The sequence below is a fragment of the Drosophila miranda genome (genome assembly GCF_003369915.1).
Source record: "Drosophila miranda strain MSH22 chromosome Y unlocalized genomic scaffold, D.miranda_PacBio2.1 Contig_Y1_pilon, whole genome shotgun sequence".
Taxonomy (NCBI): Eukaryota; Metazoa; Arthropoda; class Insecta; order Diptera; family Drosophilidae; genus Drosophila; species Drosophila miranda.
The window spans coordinates 31,895,654-31,904,306 of record NW_022881603.1 but is presented as its reverse complement, the minus strand read 5'-3'; positions in this window follow the sequence as shown (position 1 = coordinate 31,904,306).

Genomic DNA, 8,653 nt, shown 5'->3' with positions numbered 1-8,653 from the left:
GGACAGGGCACAAAGAATATGAGGGCCGAAGATTTCCATACCCTTGCCGAACGAAATTGAACAGTTTTTCGAAGAAATACATGTTTATTTTGTTTTCAATGAACTATCGCATCTGTATGTGTGTGTGACATAATAATCTTGTCAAATCGTAATACCCTCTGAAAGGGTATGTCGCAAAATGAGCAGCAAAAAGGGGGGGCCCCATCGCCATTTGTTTGTCTCCCTCACCGCCATGCATATCCCTGGTCTGTCCCTATCTCTGTCTGGCGTGAGGCACACAGCTGCTGCTGCTCCTCTCTCACCTTAGACAAATGCATACAGGAATGGGACAGTGATGGAGAGCGAGAGCTGGAGCCGGGATTGTCGGCGGCTTGAGACTCATTTACAGCTGCAGCTTTTAATCTTAATTTTATAGTAGTGCCAAAGGTTTGCCTTCTTCTTCTTCTTTCCTTTTCCTATGCAAACAAAACTGCACTTTTGTGGGGAGTTTTTCTCCTCTCTATCAGCTCTTCCTGCTCTTCAGCTCTATCTCTGTCTCTCCAACACTTTTTAGTGCCACTCTAGGACTTGTTCAAGAAACTGTGCGTGTCTGTTCACGTTTAGAACAAATTTAAACAGTTTGTTCAGGCCAGCCGTAAACAATTTCCGCGCACTGTGCCAACTCCATGCGCCCCGGTCCCAACTCGCTCTCGCGCGCTCGGAGGGGCGCTCGGATCCACAATCCACGATCCACACGGCGCTCACGGCAGAAAAAGCACCATAAGGCATAGAGTTAAGCAGTTACGATTTCACCCCCGCTTCAGACGGACGATCTACCGCGCGACCATCCAACCAAATACACACACATAATTATATATATACCACTAAACATAACGGTTTTCATTTCTTATGACGGCTACAGAAATTGCGTTGTGGGAGAGTCGAGCCGGATCTTCGCCTTCCCCATAAGGAGAAGCTCACCCCAGCCAGCATCGGCGGATCGCTCCAAGTTCAAGATAAGTACTCTTCGATTGTGCCTTACAACAGTGCAGTGATTTTGTGCGAGTTTTCCATCCCAGTCCGAGTTCCCGTGGCATATGTACATATGTATGTATTTATTTCTCGCTCTAGCTCCAAATTAAACCATACTTCGTTCTGCCAACGGTTGTGGCTTCCTACTTCTCCAAAGGTTTAATTTGATCCAGGTTTAATTCGTTCAGCTTCCGATCCAGTGTAAATAATATTCTTACCTCTCCAGCTACCAGCTACCAGCTGAGCTTTCGTTGCTAACATACATACATACATACATGTATGTACACATCGCAACGCAATCCAAGCGGCTGGCAACAAACATAAAGGCATATTCTTGCAATTATTTTTGTGGCTTATTCCGTGCATGCTCAACGTTCCATAGTTTGTCGGTTTTATAAGGAAATAAAATAACAAATCACTGCGCCTCCTTATTTAACTAATTATACTACCAACAAAATAGAAGAAGGAGAAAGCACGGGTTGGGATGTCAACCCAAACGTCGGTGGGAAGCGTGACTGCTACCACCGGCGGGCACGGGGAGGAGCAATCCTCTCTGCGTGTCGCCAGCGGTCACACCTCAGACTTGGCGGGAGCAGGCCAAGTCAGTTGTAAAGCCACTGCCACAACAACAACAACAAAAACAACTCACTCCGCAGCCTGCAAGTTGAGCCGCACAGATGCCGTAGTCGACACAGACACGGATCTGGAGAGCGTGCTCTCTATGAGCAGGACGGAGGAAGAGAGCCTTCTCCGCTCACCGGAACCAGGCACCAGCTCCCTGCGTAGGGAAGGGCCGAAGCGTTCCAAGGAGGGGATGAAGGCCAAAGCACAATACAAAGCGGCCCTCAATATCAAAAGCCGGCTGCAAGGTAAAGTAGACATCTCCCAGGAGGAGAAGGTCAAGCTAGCCTGGGCCGAGCAGCGAGTAGAGGAGGGCCGACTACATTACGCCCAGATGCCACAGATGAGGGCGTCGAATGGCGAATATGCCATTAAGGTGGAGGAGATGATGCCCACCAAGAGGCAACGCTCGACTGAGAGTGCCATTAAAGACACTCCGGCGAGCAAGCGGCAACGCGGGCCCAAGAGTGCAGCCCCTCCACCGAAAGTGGCCAAGAAGCCATCGAAATCGAACGCGAAGGTCAGCGATGTGACCAAACGACATTTGATCGTGGCACTCATCGACCGGAGCGAGGAAAACGGCAAGATGTCAGCGGCACAGTGGAAGCTTGTGCACGCGCGTCTCGTCGACGCACTGTTTGCACACATGGAAGAAGACCCCGCGGCCCCTATGCCCACGTTCGATGGTGCTGGGTGGCTAAATGGGGTTAAGATCCTAAAGTGCAACGACGATCCAACCCTAAGGTGGCTGACGCGTACGGTCTGCCAACTGGAGGCGATGTGGGAGGGGGCCAAGCTGGAGGTTGTGGACCGGGAGCTTATCCCGTCCAAGCCTAAGGCGAAGGTACTCTTCCCCATCACAATCCAGGGAGACCGAGCGCTGAAGCTCCTTCAGCGGCAAAACGCGGACGTGCCAACGACCGATTGGAGGATCCTACACATTGGTAGCCCACTACCCAACGAGGGGGGCCAATGTGTGATCCTCCAAATAAACAAGGAGGCAGAGGATCTGCTGTATCCCAAGTTCGGGAAGATGGCGTGGGGCATGGGTAGCGTCTACCTGCGCCTCAAAAAGCGCCACCCTGAGGACAAGGACGCGCATACCCTGCAGGTAGGCGAGGTGGAAAAGGACTTAGGTCTCGAGTCCATCGTGGAGGCCGCCCAGGGTCTTGCGCTTGAGGACGAAGACGAGGAAGACGGTGACCTGACGTTAGTAGTCAACCCGTCGGATGCAAGTGAGCCAGCCACCCATGCTGAGTGTGCTGCAGCTAAACTTGCATAAAAGCAAGGTAGCGTCGGCGGAGCTCCTCATCGCCATGGAGCAAGGGCTCGCCGACATAGCTCTAGTCCAGGAGCCCTGGATTGCGACAGGCAATTCAGTGGCCGGACTAAAGTCCTCAAATCACAAACTGTTCTACGCAACATCGGTAAGCAGGAACAGAACCGTCGTACTCGTACGAAAGGGAATCCATGCTTACCTTATGTCTCATTACAGCACGGATGACCTGACGGTTGTGATGCTGGAAAGCGAGGAAAAGCGCCTTCTGGTGGCTTCCTGCTACATGGCTCACGACAGACCCGCACCACCCGACGAACTCAGGAGCCTGGTGACAGAAGCCGGCACCAAAAACTATCAACTCGTCATCGGGACGGATGCCAATGCCCACCACAATGTGTGGGGAAGCACCGACATCAATGATAGAGGTGAGTCACTCTTAGACTTTATACTTTATACTAATCTATATATAGCAAACGTCGGGGAGGAGCACACCTTCGTGGGGGTCCGACTTCATCCAACGTGCTAGACCTAACACTAGCAACGGGAAACAGTACTACGGTATCTAGCTGGAGGGTCCTTGAAAGACCCTCCTTCTCAGATCACAAGTACATTCAGTTTAAGTGCGACTTCAAACATTCTTCGAAGGTAATAGTCTATAGAAACCCCCGGAATACAAACTGGGAAAAGTTTAAAAAGACAGTTACTTCGAAGCTCGCGAGTCCGGGCACAGTGAAATCCGCGGAGGACATAGAGAAGTCTCTAGAGACCCTATCCAACGCGTTGCTGGACGCCTACCACACATCGTGCAAACCCTCGAGGACGAAGAAGAGGTCCAAGCCACTCTGGTGGAGCCGGGATCTCTCTCTTCAAAGGGACAACCTCAAGGAATTCTTTAAGATCGCCAAACAAGCGAACGAAGGGATCGTCTATGAGGAATACAGACTCCTACTCAGGAGCTACAAGAAGGAAATACGTAAAGCACAACGGAACTCGTGGAGGACCTTCTGCTCCAACATCGAGAAAGTACCAGAAACCGCACGGCTACGGAAGCTGCTCTCTAAGCAGCCTACCATACAAAGCCAATTAAAGCTAGATGACGGACAGTGGACAGAGGGCAGTGACGAAGCCCTAACAGCACTAATGGAGGAACATTTCCCTGGTTGAACCGAGGTCGCTGATGCCAAAGAGCACCAGGACCTAGCAACCGAGGAACAACACCCCCCAACAGATTTGTTAACCACCAAGCGAATCCACTGGGCAATAGACTCCTTTGCGGGCACAAAAGCACCAGGACTTGACGGGATATTCCCAGCCATGATGCAGGTGACCAAAGAGGCGATTACCCCATGGCTCTCCGCAATATTCACAGCTTGTATAAGTACTGGCTATATCCCTATCCAATGGAGAACCTCGAGAGTTGTCTTCCTCCCAAAGGCAGGAAAGTGCAGCCATGCGAGTCCCAAGGACTATAGACCGATAAGCCTTACCTCCTTTATATTAAAAACGCTAGAAAAGCTGCTGGACTTACACATCAGAAATGAGGTAGGGGGACTGATGTCAACCAACCAGCATGCCTATACTAAAGGGAAATCGGTGGAGACCGCACTACATTCGGTAGTAGCTACCATTGAGAAAGCCCTTCACAATAAAAAGTATGCACTGGGAGTATTCGTGGACATCTCCGGAGCATTCAACAACGTGGCTACGGAAGCAATAACAAATTGCCTGGTAGCAACTAATACACAGGCCGTCAGCCATCGGGTGCTACAGGGGGACAAACGGATGACGGGTCGGCTCGCACAACTGTGAACTCGGAACTGAGGCGCAGCCGCTCCGGTTAGTAATACCCGGTGCGGTCTGCGTCTCACACCCCCCCCCTAGGACACAGAGGGTTGCGAGCGAACCGTCACCCGCCGTAACTGTGCACACCGGTGGAAGTGCGACTATACTCTCCCCGTGAGGGCGGCTGGAAACAGGTCCTAGCACGGTCATGTCTCTGCTAGGATGCTTGCGAATGGTAGTCGGGCGGAGAGAAGAAAACTCTCAGTGAAATTACCCCAATCCAAGGTGACACTGTTATATGCCGAGGGATGCATGGCCGGGGGGGTGCCCGGTCGCTAATATGCGGACTCTGGATACCTGCCGACCTCCAGTTTAAATCAGGCTTCCCGGGGCAAGCGGGCTATGCCTCGGGTGACCATCCCCTTCCCGCCTACTCGTGGGAACTACTATGCCAAATCATAAACATATAAAACCCAACAAAGCCGCAAAGGAGCTCGGTACTCCTCTTAAAGTACCGGAGGGACAAGCCAATCCCTCTGCACCAGCGCCTGGGAAACCGGGTCAAAAGAAGACGGGGAAGGAGACTGAGTCGGTCCACCGTCTTCAGGCAGCAGCCGCAGCGAGGGGGGGCCCGAAAAGCCAATCGGGTCCTTCCAAGTCGGGTGGCTCCAAGGGCGAAGCGGATACCGGGGTGGCTGCCAAGCAGAGCGTAATTGCGGCTGGTAAGCGCACCGGGACCGAAGAACCCATGGGAGCCCCGGCGGGCAGCGTCTCTGCACCACGGGGTGGAAAGCCGTCGTACCAGGACAGGAGACGAGCGGCTTTCATCCTGTCCAACGAAGACCCGAACTTCAAGGCGTCAGCCGAAGGAAAGGAGCAGAGGCTGTGGGCCTGCTCAATCCTTCCACTGTTCCAGCCAGCCAAAGCCGGAAAGGGCGCAGCCAAGGCCGCCAACAAGCGGCAACGCTCAGCGGAGGACCCCGCAAATCAGCCAGGCCAAGCCCAGCAAGCCAAGCGGGTGAAGACCCACCTCACGAACCGGTCGTTCGCTGAGGTGGCGAGGGGCAGGACCCTGATCGGTGTCCTGGACAGGGGCGCCGAGGACGGCCATGTCCCTCGCGATAAGTGGCACCTGGTGGAGAACGAGCTCCAGGACCGGTTCCTACTGGAACTGGAGGAGAACGGCGGACCACCGCCAAAGTGTGAGGACGCAGGGTGGCATCAAGGCAAGGTGAAAGCCATCGCCTGCCAAGACGCTCGCTCTGCGGCCCTCTACATGAAGGCGGTGGCGGCCCTAAAAGAGGTCTATCCAGGGGCGAAACTGGAGGCCGTGAAGTGGGAAGATGTCCCTAGTCGCCCGAGAGCCAGAGCGTGGGTCTCGGCTAAGCCTGCAGAGCCTGAGAAGATCCTCAGGTTACTGCAGGTCTGCAACCCCCACCTTCCTACAGCCGATTGGAAGGTGGCAAAGGTGGAGGATATCCAAGGGCAGAGGCGCCAGATTATCCTCGTCCTAAATGAGGAATCCGTTGATCTCCTCGCAAAGTCGGACGGTGTAGTGGATTATGGCTACAAGAAGGTCACCATATCCACTTACAAGTCCGATCGCAAGGGCAGGCAAGCGGAGGTCGAGCCAGACCCGGAGCTGCCGGAGATCCCGAAAGAGGGGGCCTCGTGCGAGGAAGACAACCCGGCGTCGGATGCGGCGTCCATGATGTCGGACGATATCTTGGACGACTACGCGTTCGACGAGAGCGACCTAGCCAGAGGTCTCAGCCACATCGTTGTCGGGGAGGAGCCGGAGTCCCCTGACAGCGATCTAGAAGCAACAATGGTGGAGGCGAGCCTCAGGAATGTCGTTGACGCTCCTGCAGATGAACCTCCACCATTGTAAGGCAGCATGCGCTGCTCTACTGCTCCACCTGGCCAAGGGTGGAGCCGACATAGTCCTCATTCAGGAGCCCTGGATCCTCGGAAACAGGGTCTCCGGTCTGAGGACTTCTGACTACAAGCTATATGTAGCTGAAACCGCAGGTAAAATTCGTACCTGCATTCTTGCAAAAAGAGAGTTGCACCTATTTTTGCTCCCAAATTTCAGCAATGAAGACCACACCGCAGTGAGCCTCGAAGGCCAGGAGCGCTCACTGAGGATCTGCTCCGCATACATGGGGCATGAACAACCAGACCCCCCTCCACACGCGCCTCTCCGGGCTCTAATCGCAGACTGCTCGGCCAAGGACATCGGCCTAATTGTGGGGTGCGATGCCAATGCACATCACTGTCAGTGGGGAAGCACTGACACAAACGAAAGGGGTGAGTACCTTTTCAGTTACTTACTGACCACTCAGATGGTCTTACTAAACCGGGGTAGTGATCCCAACTTTATCATTAAAAACCGCAAGGAGGTCCTGGACCTCACGCTTGCCTCTCATGAGATACAGCGTAACATTGTATCCTGGAGGGTCCTGGAAGAGCACTCCTTCTCGGACCACAGGTACGTGGAAACTGTCTTCTCCTTCTCAGTACCGAAGCCAGTCCGATTCCGAAACATCAGGCGGACAAACTGGACTCGGTACTCTGATTACCTCTGTCGTGTTCTCCCTGAGCCCCCATCTGAGGAGGAGTTCTCCACGGAGGCCACGACTCGTCTTCTTAAGATCTTTACCGACGCCTGCAATAAGGCGCTCGACAAAGCATGCCCCTCTGGCAAGAACAGAGGCCGGAAGAAACCTGAATGGTGGAATCCGAAACTGGGTGAACTCCGGAAAGCCTCCCGGAGACTCTTCAATAAAGCTAAGGCTGAAAACGTTGAGCAAAACTGGGCCGAATACAAGGCCAGTCTGTCAACCTACAACAAAGAACTTAGAAAAGCCAAACGCGCCTCCTGGCGTAAGTTCTGCAGCGAAATCGAGAGTAACTCAGAAGCCTCACGCTTGCGCAGAGTTCTCTCGAAGACAACACCCACCCTGGGCTACTTGAAGAACACCGACCAGTCGTGGACTACGTCCAGCGAGGAGTCGCTAAATCTTCTCCTAAATACCCACTTCCCTGGCTGCGATGAAAACAGACCCAACTACCTCGCGCCTCCTTCTGTCGCCTCAAATGCCATCTTGGGACTGCTAAGCCAGGAGAGCATTTCCTGGGCGATCAGAAGCTTTAAACCCTACAAGTCCGCGGGGCCAGACGGCATTTTCCCTGCCCAACTGATTCACGCGGGACATAAAGCCATTAACTGGCTCAAAATAATTTACGAGGGAATCTTCTCCCACGGGTGCATTCCTGACACCTGGCTTCAGACCAAAGTCGTATTCATACCCAAGGCAGGCAAGCCCTCGCACACTGCCCCAAAAGATTTCAGACCCATAAGTCTATCGTCTTTTCTTCTAAAGGCGATGGAGCGGCTCCTGGGGCTGCATCTAACGGCGTGCATTCCGTCCAGTCTGATCTCAGACTCCCAGCATGCCTATCGGAAGGGAAGATCCACCGAAACGGCCCTACACTCGATCACATCGATCATCGAAGCATCCCTTAATTTTAAGGAGTACACCCTAGTAGCCTTCCTCGACATAGAAGGCGCCTTTAACAACATCCTTCCGACCGCCATCACGGGCGCACTGACGGATCTGGGCGTTGACTCCAGGACGGTGAGCCTGATCGATCAGATGCTACAATGCAGGACGGTTGAGGCATCACTGGGGACGTCAACGTGTACCAGATTTGTCAGCAGAGGCACACCGCAGGGCGGAGTCCTCTCGCCCCTCCTATGGAACGTGGCAGTGAACACACTGCTGCGGGAGATAGAGGGGGGTGGCTGCCGTGTGGTGGCGTACGCGGACGATGTTGCCATAGCATTCTCCGGAAAATTTCCGCAGACATTGTGTGAGTGCATGACAAGTACTCTCACGAAAATGTCGAAATGGGCAGACAAATGCGGGTTAGGCGTCAACCCGTCTAAAACGGAAC